The following is a 19,903-nucleotide window of genomic DNA, read 5'->3' as shown; positions in this document are numbered from 1 at the left end:
CTATAAAAACAGCCCGACTTGGCACTGGTGCCACCTTGGGTCTGGGAACCATCCTGCGTATCGATCTTTTTAATGAGACAGCCGGCGACTCCCAGCCATATGCCCCCAAACACAACCCACGGCACTTTCCTCTGGCAAACAAAACTCAACTGCACCGCTTCTGGATGGCAGATTGCAGGAGCCACTTGGTACTATCAAACCAGCAAGACTTGGCACTGGTGCCACCTTGGGTCTGGGAACCATCCTGCATATTGTGGATTGTCAGGAGCCAGCTGAACATTCTCGGCCACAGACCCCAATCAAAAACAACGGCCCGTTTCACAGGCAAACAAAACTCAGCTGCCCCGCTTCTGGATGGGAGATTGCAGGAGGCACTTGACACTGTGAAACCAGCCCCACTTGGCACTGGTGCCACCTTGGGTCTGGGAACCATGCTGCGTATCATGGATTTTCAGGAGCCAGCCGGCCACTCCCAGCCATAGGCCCCCAAACAAAAACCACAGCCTTTTTCTCTGGCAGACAAAATTCAGCTGCCCCACTTCTGGATGGCAGATTGCAGGAGCCACTTGGGACTATCACACCAGCACAACATGGCACTGCTGCCACCTTGGATCTGGGAACCATCCTTCCTATCGTGGATTTTCAGGGGCCAGCCGGTCACTCTCAGCCATAGGCCCCAAACACAAACCACGGCCCTTTTCTCTGGAAAACAAAACTCAACTGCCCCTCTTCTGGATGGCAGATTGCAGGAGCCACTGGGTACTATGAAACCAGCCCTACTTGGCACTGGTGCCACCTTGGGTCTGGGAACCATGCTGCGTATCATGGATTTTCAGGAGCCAGCCGTCCACTGCCAGCCACAGGCCCCGAAACACAAACAACAGCCTTTTTCTCTGGCAAACAAAATTCAGCTGCCCCGCTTCTGGATGGCAGATTGCAGGAACCACTTGGTACTAACAAACCAGCCCGACTTGGCACTGGTGCCACCTTGAGTCTGGGAACCATCCTGCGTATCGTGGATTCTAAGGAGCCAGCTGGCCACTCCCAGCCACAGGCCCCAAAATACACACAACGGCGCTTTTCCCTGGAAAACAAAACTCGCCTGCCAACTTTTTGATGGCAGATTGCAGGAGCCACTTGGTACTATCAAACCAGCCCAACTTGCCACTGGTGCCACCATGGGTCTGGTCACCATCCTGCCTATCGTAGCTTTTCAGGAGCCAGCCGGTCACTCCCAGCCATAGGCCCCCAGAAAAAAACCTCGGTCCGTTTCCCTGGAAAACAAAAGTAAGCTGCCCCGCTTCTGGATGGCAGATTGCAGGAGCCACTTGGTGCTATCAAACCAGCCCGACTTGGCACTGGTGCCACCTTGGGTCTGGGAACCATCCTGCGTATCCTGTGTTCTAAGGAGCCAGCCGGCCACTCCCAGCCACAGTCCCCCAAACAGAAACAACGGCGCTTTTCCCTGGAAAACAAAACTGACCTGCCAACTTTTTGATGGCAGATTGCAGGAGACACTTGGTACTATCAAACCAGCCCAACTTGGCACTGGTGCCACCATGGGTCTGGTCACCATCCTGCCTATCGTAGCTTTTCAGGAGCCAGCCGGTCACTCCCAGCCATAGGTCCCCAGACAAATACCTCGGCCCGTTTCCCTGGCAAACAAAAGTAAGCTGCCCCGCTTCTGGATGGCAGATTGCAGGAGCCACTTGGTACAATCAAACCAGCCCAACTTGACACTGGTGCCACCTTGGCTCTGGGAACCATGCTGCGTAACCCGGATTGTAAGACGACAGGCAGCCACTGCCAGCCACAGGCCTCCAAACAAAATCAACGGCGCTTTTCCCTGGAAAACAAAACTCGCCTGACAACTTTTAGATGGCAGATTGCAGGAGCCACTTGGTACCATCAAACCAGCCCAACTTGGCACTGGTGCCACCTTGGGTCTGGGAACCATCCTGCCTATTGTTGCTTTTCAGGAGCCAGCCGGTCACTTCTAGCCCTAGGCACCCAGTCATAAACCTCGGCCCGTTTCCCTGGCACACAAATGTAGGCTACCCCGCTTCAGGATGGCAGATTGCAGGAGCCACTTTTCACCATCAAACCAGCCCGACGTGGCACTGGTGCCACCTTGGGTCTGGGAACCATCCTGCGTATCGTGTGTTCTAAGGAGCCAGCCGGCCACTCCCACCAACAGTCCCCCAAACAAAAAAAACGGCGCTTTTCCCTGGAAAACAAAACTGGCCTGCCAACTTTTTGATGGCAGATTGCAGGAGCCACTTGGTACTATCAAACCAGCCCAACTTGGCACTGGTGCCACCATGGGTCTGGTCACCATCCTGCCTATCGTAGCTTTTCAGGAGCCAGGCGGTCACTCCCAGCCATAGGCCCCCAGACACAAACCTCGGCCCGTTTCCCTGGCAAACAAAAGTAAGCTGCCCCGCTTCTGCATGGCAGATTGCAGGTGCTATTTAGTACTATCAAACCAGCCCAACTTGGCACTGGTGCCACCTCTGGTCTGGGAACCATCCTGCCTATCGTGGATTTTCAGGGGCCAGACGGCCACTATCAGCCATATGCCCCCAAAAACAAACCACGGCCCTTTTCTCTGGTAAACAAAACTCAACTGCCCCTCTTCTGGATGGCAAATTTTAGGACGCACTTTGTACTACGAAAACCGCCCGACTTGGCACTGGTGCCACCTTGGGTCAGGGAACCATCCTGCCTATCGTAGCTTTTCAGGAGCCAGCCGGTCACTCCCAGCCATAGGTCCCCAGACAAATACCTCGGCCCGTTTCCCTGGCAAACAAAAGTAAGCTGCCCCGCTTCTGGATGGCAGATTGCAGGAGCCACTTGGTACTATCAAACCAGCCCAACTTGACACTGGTGCCACCTTGGCTCTGGGAACCATGCTGCGTAACCCGGATTGTAAGACGACAGGCAGCCACTGCCAGCCACAGGCCTCCAAACAAAATCAACGGCGCTTTTCCCTGGAAAACAAAACTCGCCTGACAACTTTTAGATGGCAGATTGCAGGAGCCAGTTGGTACCATCAAACCAGCCCAACTTGGCACTGGTGCCACCTTGGGTCTGGGAACCATCCTGCCTATTGTTGCTTTTCAGGAGCCAGCCGGTCACTTCTAGCCCTAGGCCCCCAGTCATAAACCTCGGCCCGTTTCCCTGGCACACAAATGTAAGCTACCCCGCTTCAGGATGGCAGATTGCAGGAGCCACTTTTCACCATCAAACCAGCCCGACGTGGCACTGGTGCCACCTTGGGTCTGGGAACCATCCTGCGTATCGTGTGTTCTAAGGAGCCAGCCGGTCACTCCCAGCCACAGTCCCCCAAACACAAACAACGGCGCTTTTCCCTGGAAAACAAAACTGGCCTGCCAACTTTTTGATGGCAGATTGCAGGAGCCACTTGGTACTATCAAACCAGCCCAACTTGGCACTGGTGCCACCATGGGTCTGGTAACCATCCTGCCTATCGTAGCTTTTCAGGAGCCAGGCGGTCACTCCCAGCCATAGGCCCCCAGACACAAACCTCGGCCCGTTTCCCTGGCAAACAAAAGTAAGCTGCCCCGCTTCTGCATGGCAGATTGCAGGTGCTATTTAGTACTATCAAACCAGCCCGACTTGGCACTGGTGCCACCTCTGGTCTGGGAACCATCCTGCCTATCGTGGATTTTCAGGGGCCAGACGGCCACTATCAGCCATATGCCCCCAAAAACAAACCACGGCCCTTTTCTCTGGTAAACAAAACTCAACTGCCCCTCTTCTGGATGGCAAATTTTAGGACGCACTTTGTACTACGAATACCGCCCGACTTGGCACTGGTGCCACCTTGGGTCAGGGAACCATCCTGCCTATCGTAGCTTTTTAAGGAGCCAGCAGGCCACGCCCAGCCATATAGCCCCAAAAACAAACCACGGACCATTTCTCTTGGAAACAAAAATCCGCTGCCCCGCGTCAGGATGGCAGATTGCAGGAGCCACTTTGCACCATCAAACCACCCCGACTTGGCACTGGTGCCACCTTGGATCTGGGAACCATCCTGCCTATCGTAGCTTTTCAGGAGCCAGCCGGTTATTCCCAACCATAGGCCCCCAGACAGAAAGCTCTGCCCGTTTCCCTGGCAAACAAAAGTAAGCTACCCCGCTTCTGGATGGCAGATTGCAGGAGCCACTTGGTACTATCAAACCAGCCCAACTTGGCACTGGTGCCACCATGGGTCTGGTCACCATCCTGCCTATCGTAGCTTTTCAGGAGCCAGGCGGTCACTCCCAGCCATAGGCCCCCAGACAAATACCTCGGCCCGTTTCCCTGGCAAACAAATGTAAGCTGCCCCGCTTCTGGATGGCAGATTGCAGGAGCCACATGGTACTATCAAACCAGGCCAACATGGCACTGGTGCCACCTTGGCTCTGGGAACCATCCTGCCTATCGTGGATTTTCAGGCGCCAGCCGGCCACTCTCAGCCATATGCCCCCAAACACAAACCACGGCCCTTTTCTCTGGTAAACAAAACTCAACTGCCCCTCTTCTGGATGGCAAATTGCAGGACGCACTTGGTACTACGAAAACAGCCCGACTTGGCAGTGATGCCACCTTGGGTCAGGGAACCATCCTGCGTATCGATGTTTTTAAGGAGTCAGCCGGCAACGTCCAGCCATATACCCCCAAAAAAAACCCACGGAACTTTTCTCCAGCAAGCAAAAATCCGCTGCCCCGCGTCTGGATGGCAGATTGCAGGAGCTATTTAGTATTATCAAACCAGCCCGACATGGCACTGGTGCCACCATGGGTCTGGTCACCATCCTGCCTATCGTAGCTTTTCAGGAGCCAGCCGGTCACTCTCAGCCATAGGCCCCAAACACAAACCACGGCCCTTTTCTCTGGAAAACAAAACTCAACTGCCCCTCTTCTGGATGGCAGATTGCAGGAGCCACTAGGTACTATGAAACCAGCCCTACTTGGCACTGGTGCCACCTTGGGTCTGGGAACCATGCTGCGTATCATGGATTTTCAGGAGCCAGCCGTCCACTGCCAGCCACAGGCCCCGAAACACAAACAACAGCCTTTTTCTCTGGCAAACAAAATTCAGCTGCCCCGCTTCTGGATGGCAGATTGCAGGAACCACTTGGTACTAACAAACCAGCCCGACTTGGCACTGGTGCCACCTTGGGTCTGGGAACCATCCTGCGTATCGTGGATTCTAAGGAGCCAGCTGGCCACTCCCAGCCACAGGCCCCAAAACACACACAACGGCGCTTTTCCCTGGAAAACAAAACTCGCCTGCCAACTTTTAGATGGCAGATTGCAGGAGCCACTTGGTACTATCAAACCAGCCCAACTTGGCACTGGTGCCACCATGGGTCTGGTCACCATCCTGCCTATCGTAGCTTTTCAGGAGCCAGCCGGTCACTCCCAGCCATAAACCCCCAGACACAAACCTCGGCCCGTTTCCCTGGAAAACAAAAGTAAGCACCCCCGATTCTGGATGGCAGATTGCAGGACCCACTTGGTAGTATCAAATTAGCCCAACTTGGCACTGGTGCCATCATGGGTCTGGTAAACATCCTGCCTATCTTAGCTTTTCAGGAGCCGGCCTGTCACTCCCTGCCATAGGCCCCCAGAGAAATACCCCGGCCCGTTTCCCTGGCAAACAAAAGTAAGCTGCCCCTCTTCTGGATGGCAGATTGCAGGAACCACTTGCTACTATCAAACCAGCCCAACTTGGCACTGGTGCCACCTTGGCTCTGGGAACCATGCTGCGTAACGTAGATTCTAAGAGGACAGGCGGACACTCCCAGCCACAGGCCTCTAAACAAAAACAACGGCGCGTTACCCTGGAAAACAAAACTCGCCTGCCAACTTTTTGATGGCAGATTGCAGGAGCCACTTGGTACTATCAAACCAGCCCAACTTGGCACTGGTGCCACCATGGGTCTGGTCACCATCCTGCCTATCGTAGCTTTTCAGGAGCCAGCCGGTCACTCCCAGCCATAGGCCCCCAGACAAATACCTCGGCCCGTTTCCCTGGCAAACAAAAGTAAGCTGCCCCGCTTCTGGATGGCAGATTGCAGGAGCCACATGGTACTATCAAACCAGGCCAACATGGCACTGGTGCCACCTTGGCTCTGGGAACCATCCTGCCTATCGTGGATTTTCAGGCGCCAGCCGGCCACTCTCAGCCATATGCCCCAAAACACAAACCACGGCCCTTTTCTCTGGTAAACAAAACTCAACTTCCCCTCTTCTGGATGGCAAATTGCAGGAGCCACTTGGTACTACGAAAACAGCCCGACTTGGCAGTGATGCCACCTTGGGTCAGGGAACCATCCTGCGTATCGATGTTTTTAAGGAGTCAGCCGGCAACGTCCAGCCATATACCCCCAAAAACACCCACGGAACTTTTCTCCAGCAAGCAAAAATCCGCTGCCCCGCGTCTGGATGGCAGATTGCAGGAGCTATTTAGTATTATCAAACCAGCCCGACTTGGCACTGGTGCCACCATCGGTCTGGTCACCATCCTGCCTATCGTAGCTTTTCAGGAGCCAGCCGGTCACTCTCAGCCATAGGCCCCAAACAAAAACCACGGCCCTTTTCTCTGGAAAACAAAATTCAACTGCCCCTCTTCTGGATGGCAGATTGCAGGAGCTACTGGGTACTATGAAACCAGCCCTACTTGGCACTGGTGCCACCTTGGGTCTGGGAACCATGCTGCGTATCATGGATTTTCAGGAGCCAGCCGTCCACTGCCAGCCACAGGCCCCGAAACACAAACAACAGCCTTTTTCTCTGGCAAACAAAATTCAGCTGCCCCGCTTCTGGATGGCAGATTGCAGGAACCACTTGGTACTAACAAACCAGCCCGACTTGGCACTGGTGCCACCTTGGGTCTGGGAACCATCCTGCGTATCGTGGATTCTAAGGAGCCAGCTGGCCACTCCCAGCCACAGGCCCCAAAGCACACACAACGGCGCTTTTCCCTGGGAAACAAAACTCGCCTGCCAACTTTTTGATGGCAGATTGCAGGAGCCACTTGGTACTATCAAACCAGCCCAACTTGGCACTGGTGCCACCATGGGTCTGGTCACCATCCTGCCTATCGTAGCTTTTCAGGAGCCAGCCGGTCACTCCCAGCCATAGGCCCCCAGACACAAAGCTCGGACCGTTTCCCTGGCAAACAAAAGTAAGCTGCCCCGCTTCTGGATGGCAGATTGCAGGATCCACTTGTTATTATCAAACCAGCCCGACTTGGTACTGGTGCCACCTCTGGTCTGGGTACCATCCTGGGTATCGTGGATCCTAAGGAGCCAGCCGGCCACTCCCAGCCACAGGCCCCCAAACAAAAACAACGGCGATTTTCCCTGGAAAACAAAACTCGCCTGACAACTTTTTGATGGCAGATTGCAGGAACCACTTGGTACTATTAAACCAGCCCAACTTGGCACTGGTGCCACCTTGGGTCTGGGAACCATGCTGCGTATTGTGGATTCTAAGGAGCCAGCCGGCCACTCCAGCCACAGGCCCGCAGACACAAACAACGGCGCTTTTCCCTGGAAAACAAAACTCGCCTGCCAACATTTTGATGGCAGATTGCAGGAGCCACTTGGTACTATGAAATCAGCCGAACATGGCACTGGTGCCACCATGGGTCTGGTCACCATCCTGCCTATCGTAGCTTTTCAGGAGCCAGCCGGTCACTCCCAGCCATAGGCCCCCAGACACAAAGCTCGGCCCGTTTCCCTGGCAAACAGAAGTAAGCTGCCCCGCTTCTGGATGGTAGATTGCAGGAACCATTTGCTACAATCAAACCAGCCCAACTTGGCACTGGTGCCACCTCAGGTCTGGGAACCATCCTGCGTATTTTGGATTCTAAGGAGCCAGCCGGCCACTCCCAGCCACAGGCCCCCAAACACAACAACGGCGCTTTTCCCTGGAAAACAAAACTCGCCTGCCAACATTTTGATGGCAGATTGCAGGAGCCACTTGGTACTATCAAACCAGCCCAACTTGGCACTGGTGCCACCATGGGTCTGGTCACCATCCTGCCTATCGTAGTTTCTCAGGAGCCAGCCGGTCACTCCCTGCCATAGGCCCCCAGACAAAACCTCGGCCCGTTTCCCTGGCAAACAAAAGTAAGCTGCCCCGCTTCTGGATGGCAGATTGCAGGACGCACTTGGTAGTATCAAACCAGCCCAACTTGGCACTGGTGCCACCTCAGGTCTGGGAACCATGCTGCGTATCGTGGATTCTAATTAGCCATCCGGCCACTCCCAGCCACAGGCCCCCAAACAAAAACAACGGCGCTTTTCCCTGGATAACAAACTCGCCTGCCAACTTTTTGATGGCAGATTGCAGGAGCCACTTGGTACTATCAAATCAGCCCAACTTGGCACTGGTGCCACCATGGGTCTGGTCACCATCCTGCCTATCGTAGCTTTTCAGGAGACAGCCGGTGCCTCCCAGCCATAGGCCCCCAGACAAAAACCTCGGCCCTTTTCCCTGGCAAACAAAAGTAAGTTAACCCGCTTCTGGATGGCAGATTGCAGGAGCCACTTTTCACCATCAAACTAGCCCGACTTGGCACTGGTGTCACCTCTGGTCTGGGAACCATCCTGCCTGTCGTGGATTCTAATTAGCCAGCCGGCCACTCCCAGCCACAGGCCCCCAAACACAAACAACGTCGCTTTTCCCTGGGAAACAAAACTCGCCTGCCAAGTTTTTGATGGCAGATTGCAGGAGCCACTTGGTACTATCAAACCAGCCCAACTTGACACTGGTGCCACCATGGGTCTGGTCACAATCCTGCCTATCGTAGCCTTTCAGGAGCCAGCCGGTCACTCCCAGCCATAGGCCCCCAGACACAAACCTCGGCCCGTTTCCCTGGCAAACAAAAGTAAGCTGCCCCGCTTCTGGATGGCAGATTGCAGGAAACACTTGGTACTATCAAACCAGCCCAACTTGGGACTGGTGCCACCTTGGGTCTGGGAACCATCCTGCGTATCGTGGATTCTAAGGAGCCAGCCGGCCACTCCCAGCCACAGGCCCCCAAAAACAAACAACGACGCTTTTCCCTGGAAAACAAAACTCGACTGCCAACTTTTTGATGGCAGATTGCAGGAACCACTTGGTACTATCAAACCAGCCCAACTTGGCACTGGTGCCACCTTGGGTCTGGGAACCATGCTGCGTATCGTGGATTCTAAGGAGCCAGCCGGCCACTCCAGCCACAGGCCCGCAGACAAAAACAACGGCGCTTTTCCCTGGAAAACAAAACTCGCCTGCCGACTATTTGATGGCAGATTGCAGGAGCCACTTGGTACTATGAAATCAGCCGAACATGGCACTGGTGCCACCATGGGTCTGGTCACCATCCTGCCTATCGTAGCTTTTCAGGAGCCAGCCGGTCACTCCCAGCCATAGGCCCCCTGACACAAAGCTCGGCCCGTTTCCCTGGCAAACAAAAGTAAGCTGCCCCGCTTCTGGATGGCAGATTGCAGGACGCACTTGGTACTATAAAACCAGCCCGACTTGGCACTGGTGCCACCTCAGGTCTGGGAACCATCCTGCGTATCGTGGATTCTAAGGAGCCAGCCGGCCACTCCCAGCCACAGGCCCCCAAATACAAACAACGGCGCTTTTCCCTGGAAAACAAAACTCGCCTGCCGACATTTTGATGGCAGATTGCAGGAGCCACTTGGTACTATCAAACCAGCCCAACTTGCCACTGGTGCCACCATGGGTCTGGTCACCATCCTGCCTATCGTAGCTTTTCAGGAGCCAGCCGGTCACTCCCAGCCATAGGCCCCGAGACACAAAGCTCGGACCGTTTCCCTGGCAAACAAAAGTAAGTTATCCCGCTTCTGGATGGCAGATTGCAGGAGCCACTTTGCACCATCATACTAGCCCGACTTGGCACTGGTGCCACCTTGGGTCTGGGAACCATCCTGCGTATCGTGGATTCTAAGCAGCCAGCCGGCCACTCCCAGCCACAGGCCCCCAAACACAAACAACGGCGCTTTTCCCTGGAAAATAAAAACTCGCCTGCCAAATTTTGACGGCAGATTGCAGGAGCCACTTGGTACTATCAAATCAGCCCAACTTGGGACTGGTGCCACCATGGGTCTGGTCACCATCCTGCCTATCGTAGCTTTTCAGGAGCCAGCCGGTCACTCCCAGCCATAGGCCCCCAGACAAAAACCTCGGCCCGTTTCCCTGGCAAACAAAAGTAAGCTACCCCGCTTCTGGATGGCAGATTGCAGGAGCCACTTTGCACCATCAAACTAGCCCGTCTTGGCACTGGTGCCACCTCTGGTCTGGGAACCATCCTGCGTATCGTGGATTCTAATTAGCCAGCCGGCCACTGCCTACCACAGGCCACCAAACACAAACAACGGCGCTTTTCCCTGGAAAACAAAACTCGCCTACCAACTATTTGATGGCAGATTACAGGAGCCACTTGGTACTATCAAACCAGCCCAACTTGGCACTGGTGCCACCATGGGTCTGGTCACAATCCTGCCTATCGTAACTTTTCAGAAGCCAGCCGGTCACTCCCAGCCATAGGTCCCCAGTCACAAACCTCGGCCCGTTTCCCTGGCAAACAAAAGTAAGCTGCCCCGCTTCTGGATGGCAGATTGCAGGAGCCACTTGGTACTATCAAACCAGCACAACATGGCACTGCTGCCACCTTGGATCTGGGAACCATCCTTCCTATCGTGGATTTTCAGGGGCCAGCCGGTCACTCTCAGCCATAGGCCCCAAACACAAACCACGGCCCTTTTCTCTGGAAAACAAAACTCAACTGCCCCTCTTCTGGATGGCAGATTGCAGGAGCCACTGGGTACTATGAAACTAGCCCTACTTGGCACTGGTGCCACCATGGGTCTGGTCACCATCCTGCCTATCGTAGCTTTTCAGGAGCCAGCCGGTCACTCCCAGCCATAGGTCCCCAGACAAATACCTCGGCCCGTTTCCCTGGCAAACAAAAGTAAGCTGCCCCGCTTCTGGATGGCAGATTGCAGGAGCCACTTGGTACAATCAAACCAGCCCAACTTGGCACTGGTGCCACCTTGGCTCTGGGAACCATGCTGCGTAACCCGGATTGTAAGACGACAGGCAGCCACTGCCAGCCACAGGCCTCCAAACATAATCAACGGCGCTTTTCCCTGGAAAACAAAACTCGCCTGACAACTTTTAGATGGCAGATTGCAGGAGCCAGTTGGTACCATCAAACCAGCCCAACTTGGCACTGGTGCCACCTTGGGTCTGGGAACCATCCTGCCTATTGTTGCTTTTCAGGAGCCAGCCGGTCACTTCTAGCCCTAGGCCCCCAGTCATAAACCTCGGCCCTTTTCCCTGGCACACAAATGTAAGCTACCCCGCTTCAGGATGGCAGATTGCAGGAGCCACTTTTCACCATCAAACCAGCCCGACGTGGCACTGGTGCCACCTTGGGTCTGGGAACCATCCTGCGTATCGTGTGTTCTAAGGAGCCAGCCGGCCACTCCCACCAACAGTCCCCCAAACACAAACAACGGCGCTTTTCCCTGGAAAACAAAACTGGCCTGCCAACTTTTTGATGGCAGATTGCAGGAGCCACTTGGTACTATCAAACCAGCCCAACTTGGCACTGGTGCCACCATGGGTCTGGTCACCATCCTGCCTATCGTAGCTTTTCAGGAGCCAGGCGGTCACTCCCAGCCATAGGCCCCCAGACACAAACCTCGGCCCGTTTCCCTGGCAAACAAAAGTAAGCTGCCCCGCTTCTGCATGGCAGATTGCAGGTGCTATTTAGTACTATCAAACCAGCCCAACTTGGCACTGGTGCCACCTCTGGTCTGGGAACCATCCTGCCTATCGTGGATTTTCAGGGGCCAGACGGCCACTATCAGCCATATGCCCCCAAAAACAAACCACGGCCCTTTGCTCTGGTAAACAAAACTCAACTGCCCCTCTTCTGGATGGCAAATTTTAGGACGCACTTTGTACTACGAAAACCGCCCGACTTGGCACTGGTGCCACCTTGGGTCAGGGAACCATCCTGCCTATCGTAGCTTTTCAGGAGCCAGCCGGTCACTCCCAGCCATAGGTCCCCAGACAAATACCTCGGCCCGTTTCCCTGGCAAACAAAAGTAAGCTGCCCCGCTTCTGGATGGCAGATTGCAGGAGCCACTTGGTACTATCAAACCAGCCCAACTTGACACTGGTGCCACCTTGGCTCTGGGAACCATGCTGCGTAACCCGGATTCTAAGACGACAGGCAGCCACTGCCAGCCACAGGCCTCCAAACAAAATCAACGGCGCTTTTCCCTGGAAAACAAAACTCGCCTGACAACTTTTAGATGGCAGATTGCAGGAGCCAGTTGGTACCATCAAACCAGCCCAACTTGGCACTGGTGCCACCTTGGGTCTGGGAACCATCCTGCCTATTGTTGCTTTTCAGGAGCCAGCCGGTCACTTCTAGCCCTAGGCCCCCAGTCATAAACCTCGGCCCGTTTCCCTGGCACACAAATGTAAGCTACCCCGCTTCAGGATGGCAGATTGCAGGAGCCACTTTTCACCATCAAACCAGCCCGACGTGGCACTGGTGCCACCTTGGGTCTGGGAACCATCCTGCGTATCGTGTGTTCTAAGGAGCCAGCCGGCCACTCCCACCAACAGTCCCCCAAACACAAACAACGGCGCTTTTCCCTGGAAAACAAAACTGGCCTGCCAACTTTTTGATGGCAGATTGCAGGAGCCACTTGGTACTATCAAACCAGCCCAACTTGGCACTGGTGCCACCATGGGTCTGGTAACCATCCTGCCTATCGTAGCTTTTCAGGAGCCAGGCGGTCACTCCCAGCCATAGGCCCCCAGACACAAACCTCGGCCCGTTTCCCTGGCAAACAAAAGTAAGCTGCCCCGCTTCTGCATGGCAGATTGCAGGTGCTATTTAGTACTATCAAACCAGCCCGACTTGGCACTGGTGCCACCTCTGGTCTGGGAACCATCCTGCCTATCGTGGATTTTCAGGCGCCAGACGGCCACTATCAGCCATATGCCCCCAAAAACAAACCACGGCCCTTTTCTCTGGTAAACAAAACTCAACTGCCCCTCTTCTGGATGGCAAATTTTAGGACGCACTTTGTACTACGAATACCGCCCGACTTGGCACTGGTGCCACCTTGGGTCAGGGAACCATCCTGCCTATCGTAGCTTTTTAAGGAGCCAGCAGGCCACGCCCAGCCATATAGCCCCAAAAAAAAACCACGGACCATTTCTCTTGGAAACAAAAATCCGCTGCCCCGCGTCAGGATGGCAGATTGCAGGAGCCACTTTGCACCATCAAACCACCCCGACTTGGCACTGGTGCCATCTTGGATCTGGGAACCATCCTGCCTATCGTAGCTTTTCAGGAGCCAGCCGGTTACTCCCAACCATAGCCCCCAGACAGAAAGCTCTGCCCGTTTCCCTGGCAAACAAAAGTAAGCTACCCCGCTTCTGGATGGCAGATTGCAGGAGCCACTTGGTACTATCAAACCAGCCCAACTTGGCACTGGTGCCACCATGGGTCTGGTCACCATCCTGCCTATCGTAGCTTTTCAGGAGCCAGGCGGTCACTCCCAGCCATAGGCCCCCAGACAAATACCTCGGCCCGTTTCCCTGGCAAACAAATGTAAGCTGCCCCGCTTCTGGATGGCAGATTGCAGGAGCCACATGGTACTATCAAACCAGGCCAACATGGCACTGGTGCCACCTTGGCTCTGGGAACCATCCTGCCTATCGTGGATTTTCAGGCGCCAGCCGGCCACTCTCAGCCATATGCCCCCAAACACAAACCACGGCCCTTTTCTCTGGTAAACAAAACTCAACTGCCCCTCTTCTGGATGGCAAATTGCAGGACGCACTTGGTACTACGAAAACAGCCCGACTTGGCAGTGATGCCACCTTGGGTCAGGGAACCATCCTGCGTATCGATGTTTTTAAGGAGTCAGCCGGCAACGTCCAGCCATATACCCCCAAAAAAAACCCACGGAACTTTTCTCCGGCAAGCAAAAATCCGCTGCCCCGCGTCTGGATGGCAGATTGCAGGAGCTATTTAGTATTATCAAACCAGCCCGACTTGGCACTGGTGCCACCATGGGTCTGGTCACCATCCTGCCTATCGTAGCTTTTCAGGAGCCAGCCGGTCACTCTCAGCCATAGGCCCCAAACACAAACCACGGCCCTTTTCTCTGGAAAACAAAACTCAACTGCCCCTCTTCTGGATGGCAGATTGCAGGAGCCACTAGGTACTATGAAACCAGCCCTACTTGGCACTGGTGCCACCTTGGGTCTGGGAACCATGCTGCGTATCATGGATTTTCAGGAGCCAGCCGTCCACTGCCAGCCACAGGCCCCGAAACACAAACAACAGCCTTTTTCTCTGGCAAACAAAATTCAGCTGCCCCGCTTCTGGATGGCAGATTGCAGGAACCACTTGGTACTAACAAACCAGCCCGACTTGGCACTGGTGCCACCTTGGGTCTGGGAACCATCCTGCGTATCGTGGATTCTAAGGAGCCAGCTGGCCACTCCCAGCCACAGGCCCCAAAACACACACAACGGCGCTTTTCCCTGGAAAACAAAACTCGCCTGCCAACTTTTTGATGGCAGATTGCAGGAGCCACTTGGTACTATCAAACCAGCCCAACTTGGCACTGGTGCCACCATGGGTCTGGTCACCATCCTGCCTATCGTAGCTTTTCAGGAGCCAGCCGGTCACTCCCAGCCATAGGCCCCCAGACACAAACCTCGGCCTGTTTCCCTGGCACACAAAAGTAAGCTACCGCACTTCTGGATGGCAGATTGCAGGAGCCACTTGGTACTATCAAATCATCCCAACTTGGCACTGGTGCCATTATGGGTCTGGGAACCATCCTGCCAATTGTACCATTTCAGGAGCCAGCCGGTCACTCCCAGCCATAGGCCCCCATCACAAACCTCGGACCGTTTCCCTGGCAAACAAAATTAAGCTGCCCCGATTCTGGATGGCAGATTGCAGGAGCCACTTGGTAGTGTCAAAACAGCCCGACTTGGCACTGGTGCCACCTTGGGTCTGGGAACCATCCTGCGTATCGTGGATTCTAAGCAGCCACCCGGCCACTCCGTGCCACAGGCGCCCAAACACAAACAACGGCGCTTTTCCCTTGAAAACAAAACTCGCCTGCCAACATTTTGATGGCAGATTGCAGGAGCCACTTGGTACTATCAAACCAGCCCATCTTGGCACTGGTGCCACCATGGGTCTGGTCACCATCCTGCCTATCGTAGCTTTTCAGGAGCCAGCCGGTCACTCCCAGCCATAAACCCCCAGACACAAACCTCGGCCCATTTCCCTGGAAAACAAAAGTAAGCACCCCCGATTCTGGATGGCAGATTGCAGGAGCCACTTGGTAGTATCAAATTAGCCCAACTTGGCACTGGTGCCATCATGGGTCTGGTAAACATCCTGCCTATCTTAGCTTTTCAGGAGCCGGCCTGTCACTCCCTGCCATAGGCCCCCAGAGAAATACCTCGGCCCGTTTCCCTGGCAAACAAAAGTAAGCTGCCCCTCTTCTGGATGGCAGATTGCAGGAACCACTTGCTACTATCAAACCAGCCCAACTTGGCACTGGTGCCACCTTGGCTCTGGGAACCATGCTGCGTAACGTAGATTCTAAGAGGACAGGCGGACACTCCCAGCCACAGGCCTCTAAACAAAAACAACGGCGCGTTACCCTGGAAAACAAAACTCGCCTGCCAACTTTTTGATGGCAGATTGCAGGAGCCACTTGGTACTATCAAACCAGCCCAACTTGGCACTGGTGCCACCATGGGTCTGGTCACCATCCTGCCTATCGTAGCTTTTCAGGAGCCAGCCGGTCACTCCCAGCCATAGGCCCCCAGACAAATACCTCGGCCCGTTTCCCTGGCAAACAAATGTAAGCTGCCCCGCTTCTGGATGGCAGATTGCAGGAGCCACATGGTACTATCAAACCAGGCCAACATGGCACTGGTGCCACCTTGGCTCTGGGAACCATCCTGCCTATCGTGGATTTTCAGGCGCCAGCCGGCCACTCTCAGCCATATGCCCCAAAACACAAACCACGGCCCTTTTCTCTGGTAAACAAAACTCAACTTCCCCTCTTCTGGATGGCAAATTGCAGGAGCCACTTGGTACTACGAAAACAGCCCGACTTGGCAGTGATGCCACCTTGGGTCAGGGAACCATCCTGCGTATCGATGTTTTTAAGGAGTCAGCCGGCAACGTCCAGCCATATACCCCCAAAAACACCCACGGAACTTTTCTCCAGCAAGCAAAAATCCGCTGCCCCGCGTCTGGATGGCAGATTGCAGGAGCTATTTAGTATTATCAAACCAGCCCGACTTGGCACTGGTGCCACCATCGGTCTGGTCACCATCCTGCCTATCGTAGCTTTTCAGGAGCCAGCCGGTCACTCTCAGCCATAGGCCCCAAACACAAACCACGGCCCTTTTCTCTGGAAAACAAAATTCAACTGCCCCTCTTCTGGATGGCAGATTGCAGGAGCTACTGGGTACTATGAAACCAGCCCTACTTGGCACTGGTGCCACCTTGGGTCTGGGAACCATGCTGCGTATCATGGATTTTCAGGAGCCAGCTGTCCACTGCCAGCCACAGGCCCCGAAACACAAACAACAGCCTTTTTCTCTGGCAAACAAAATTCAGCTGCCCCGCTTCTGGATGGCAGATTGCAGGAACCACTTGGTACTAACAAACCAGCCCGACTTGGCACTGCTGCCACCTTGGGTCTGGGAACCATCCTGCGTATCGTGGATTCTAAGGAGCCAGCTGGCCACTCCCAGCCACAGGCCCCAAAACACACACAACGGCGCTTTTCACTGGAAAACAAAACTCGCCTGCCAACTTTTTGATGGCAGATTGCAGGAGCCACTTGGTACTATGAAATCAGCCGAACATGGCACTGGTGCCACCATGGGTCTGGTCACCATCCTGCCTATCGTAGCTTTTCAGGAGCCAGCCGGTCACTCCCAGCCATAGGCCCCCAGACACAAAGCTCGGCCCGTTTCCCTGGCAAACAGAAGTAAGCTGCCCCGCTTCTGGATGGTAGATTGCAGGAACCATTTGCTACAATCAAACCAGCCCAACTTGGCACTGGTGCCACCTCAGGTCTGGGAACCATCCTGCGTATTTTGGATTCTAAGGAGCCAGCCGGCCACTCCCAGCCACAGGCCCCCAAACACAACAACGGCGCTTTTCCCTGGAAAACAAAACTCGCCTGCCAACTTTTTGATGGCAGATTGCAGGAGCCACTTGGTACTATCAAACCAGCCCAACTTGGCACTGGTGCCACCATGGGTCTGGTCACCATCCTGCCTATCGTAGTTTCTCAGGAGCCAGCCGGTCACTCCCTGCCATAGGCCCCCAGACAAAACCTCGGCCCGTTTCCCTGGCAAACAAAAGTAAGCTGCCCCGCTTCTGGATGGCAGATTGCAGGACGCACTTGGTAGTATCAAACCAGCCCAACTTGGCACTGGTGCCACCTCAGGTCTGGGAACCATCCTGCCTGTCGTGGATTCTAATTAGCCAGCCGGCCACTCCCAGCCACAGGCCCCCAAACACAAACAACGTCGCTTTTCCCTGGGAAACAAAACTCGCCTGCCAAGTTTTTGATGGCAGATTGCAGGAGCCACTTGGTACTATCAAACCAGCCCAACTTGGCACTGGTGCCACCATGGGTCTGGTCACCATCCTGCCTATCGTAGCTTTTCAGGAGACAGCCGGTGCCTCCCAGCCATAGGCCCCAAGACAAAAACCTCGGCCCTTTTCCCTGGCAAACAAAAGTAAGTTAACCCGCTTCTGGATGGCAGATTGCAGGAGCCACTTTTCACCATCAAACTAGCCCGACTTGGCACTGGTGTCACCTTGGGTCTGGGAACCATCCTGCCTGTCGTGGATTCTAATTAGCCAGCCGGCCACTCCCAGCCACAGGCCCCCAAACACAAACAACGTCGCTTTTCCCTGGGAAACAAAACTCGCCTGCCAAGTTTTTGATGGCAGATTGCAGGAGCCACTTGGTACTATCAAACCAGCCCAACTTGACACTGGTGCCACCATGGGTCTGGTCACAATCCTGCCTATCGTAGCCTTTCAGGAGCCAGCCGGTCACTCCCAGCCATAGGCCCCCAGACACAAACCTCGGCCCGTTTCCCTGGCAAACAAAAGTAAGCTGCCCCGCTTCTGGATGGCAGATTGCAGGAAACACTTGGTACTATCAAACCAGCCCAACTTGGGACTGGTGCCACCTTGGGTCTGGGAACCATCCTGCGTATCGTGGATTCTAAGGAGCCAGCCGGCCACTCCCAGCCACAGGCCCCCAAACACAAACAACGACGCTTTTCCCTGGAAAACAAAACTCGCCTGCCAACTTTTTGATGGCAGATTGCAGGAACCACTTGGTACTATCAAACCAGCCCAACTTGGCACTGGTGCCACCTTGGGTCTGGGAACCATGCTGCGTATCGTGGATTCTAAGGAGCCAGCCGGCCACTCCAGCCACAGGCCCGCAGACAAAAACAACGGCGCTTTTCCCTGGAAAACAAAACTCGCCTGCCGACTATTTGATGGCAGATTGCAGGAGCCACTTGGTACTATGAAATCAGCCGAACATGGCACTGGTGCCACCATGGGTCTGGTCACCATCCTGCCTATCGTAGCTTTTCAGGAGCCAGCCGGTCACTCCCAGCCATAGGCCCCCTGACACAAAGCTCGGCCCGTTTCCCTGGCAAACAAAAGTAAGCTGCCCCGCTTCTGGATGGCAGATTGCAGGACGCACTTGGTACTATAAAACCAGCCCGACTTGGCACTGGTGCCACCTCAGGTCTGGGAACCATCCTGCGTATCGTGGATTCTAAGGAGCCAGCCGGCCACTCCCAGCCACAGGCCCCCAAATACAAACAACGGCGCTTTTCCCTGGAAAACAAAACTCGCCTGCCGACATTTTGATGGCAGATTGCAGGAGCCACTTGGTACTATCAAACCAGCCCAACTTGCCACTGGTGCCACCATGGGTCTGGTCACCATCCTGCCTATCGTAGCTTTTCAGGAGCCAGCCGGTCACTCCCAGCCATAGGCCCCGAGACACAAAGCTCGGACCGTTTCCCTGGCAAACAAAAGTAAGCTGCCCCGCTTCTGGATGGCAGATTGCAGGAGCCACTTTGCACCATCATACTAGCCCGACTTGGCACTGGTGCCACCTTGGGTCTGGGAACCATCCTGCGTATCGTGGATTCTAAGCAGCCAGCCGGCCACTCCCAGCCACAGGCCCCCAAACACAAACAACGGCGCTTTTCCCGGGAAAATAAAAACTCGCCTGCCAAATTTTGACGGCAGATTGCAGGAGCCACTTGGTACTATCAAATCAGCCCAACTTGGGACTGGTGCCACCATGGGTCTGGTCACCATCCTGCCTATCGTAGCTTTTCAGGAGCCAGCCGGTCACTCCCAGCCATAGGCCCCCAGACAAAAACCTCGGCCCGTTTCCCTGGCAAACAAAAGTAAGCTGCCCTGCTTCTGGATGGCAGATTGCAGGAACCACTTGGTACTATCAAACCAGCAAAACTTGGCACTGGTGCCACCTTGGGTCTGGATACCATGCTGCGTATCGTGGATTCTAAGGAGCCAGCCGGCCACTCCCAGCCACAGGCCCCCAAACACAAACAACGGCGCTTTTCCCTGGAAAACAAAACTCGCCTGCCAACTTTTTGATGGCAGATTGCAGGAGCCACTTGGTTTTATCAAATCAGCCCAACTTGGCACTGGTGCCACCATGGGTCTGGTCACCATCCTGCCTATCTTAGCTTTTCAGGAGCCAGCCGGTCACTC

The sequence above is a fragment of the Melospiza melodia genome, chromosome 4 (genome assembly GCF_035770615.1).
Source record: "Melospiza melodia melodia isolate bMelMel2 chromosome 4, bMelMel2.pri, whole genome shotgun sequence".
Taxonomy (NCBI): domain Eukaryota; kingdom Metazoa; phylum Chordata; class Aves; order Passeriformes; family Passerellidae; genus Melospiza; species Melospiza melodia.
The sequence above is the reverse complement of the archived record's forward strand: the minus strand, read 5'-3'. Positions refer to the sequence as shown.